This window comes from Gavialis gangeticus, unplaced genomic scaffold (assembly GCF_001723915.1).
Source record: "Gavialis gangeticus isolate Ggan-Ray unplaced genomic scaffold, GavGan_comp1, whole genome shotgun sequence".
Classification (NCBI taxonomy): domain Eukaryota; kingdom Metazoa; phylum Chordata; order Crocodylia; family Gavialidae; genus Gavialis; species Gavialis gangeticus.
This window is the reverse complement of record NW_017729031.1, coordinates 13,086,703-13,087,487: the sequence shown is the minus strand read 5'-3', so window position 1 is coordinate 13,087,487 and position 785 is coordinate 13,086,703. Positions and strand designations below refer to the sequence as shown.

The following is a 785-nucleotide window of genomic DNA, read 5'->3' as shown; positions in this document are numbered from 1 at the left end:
AGCATTGCAAGAGTTCTGGAATAAGAAACCTTTCTAGAATAACATGAAGGTTTTTTGCTACAGACTCTCACTAACCCACCCCCAACAAAAAAAATGAACAAAAAATAACTTATATCAGCAAATCCAGGACAGCTGGAAACCTAGAGACCTCTATGAATTCATATGCTTTGCCCCCAAACAGTAGACAATTACAACTTCCCACATTCTCATTCATTGAGACATTAGAATTAAACTTATTCCACATGTCTTATATGGGTCAGTCACCTATTTGAAAGGTATTTGTTTGGTCAATATGAGCACCTGGCTTCAGCCAAGCATGTTTGGTGTTCTTTCTTGCCATTATCAATAATCTTCTGTTAGAGCTTCAGAAGAAAAAAGCTCAGGGAGAGTTAACTGCACCTCAAATTTGAGCAAGTCTTGATATTCCGCATTGAAAGGATATCTTTGTTGAATTCCTCAAAAGAAATAAATTTATCCCAGACGGAAAGAAGACAGAGTCCAAGACAGAGGCGAGTAAACAGGTTTTAGTCAAAGAAAATAATGGCCCAGAGGGGGAAAAAAAATAATAAGTTGAGGACACATTTGAAATCCCGGCCTTTAGAAGAATGCTGGCAAGTGGGAAGCAGAAGGCAATTTGTCCCCTTTGCTCTTGGAAAGCAAAACTTTCGGCTGGTGCTGCAGCGGGGACGTGTGGACACAAAGCGGAGGGGCTGCTGTGCGAGGGGGGGCCCGGGCCGAGGGGACGTGCGCGGGGCGCGGGGAGGTGCCCAGGTAGAGGGGCCGGG

General features: G+C 44.3%; 1 protein-coding gene and 1 long non-coding RNA gene across 7 annotated transcripts in view; one reads left to right on the top strand and one right to left on the bottom strand.

Annotated features, from left to right (window-relative positions):
- Nucleotides 1-555, top strand: part of LOC109301337 — a 13,436-nt gene extending 12,881 nt beyond the window's left edge. The window contains exon 2 of the long non-coding RNA XR_002098509.1: nucleotides 522-555. This is a non-coding gene — a long non-coding RNA (uncharacterized LOC109301337). The remainder of the gene's footprint in view (nucleotides 1-521) is intronic.
- Nucleotides 1-785, bottom strand: part of ZEB2 (zinc finger E-box binding homeobox 2) — a 164,736-nt gene that overhangs the window by 138,054 nt on the left and 25,897 nt on the right. The gene's annotated exons all lie outside the window — the stretch shown is intronic.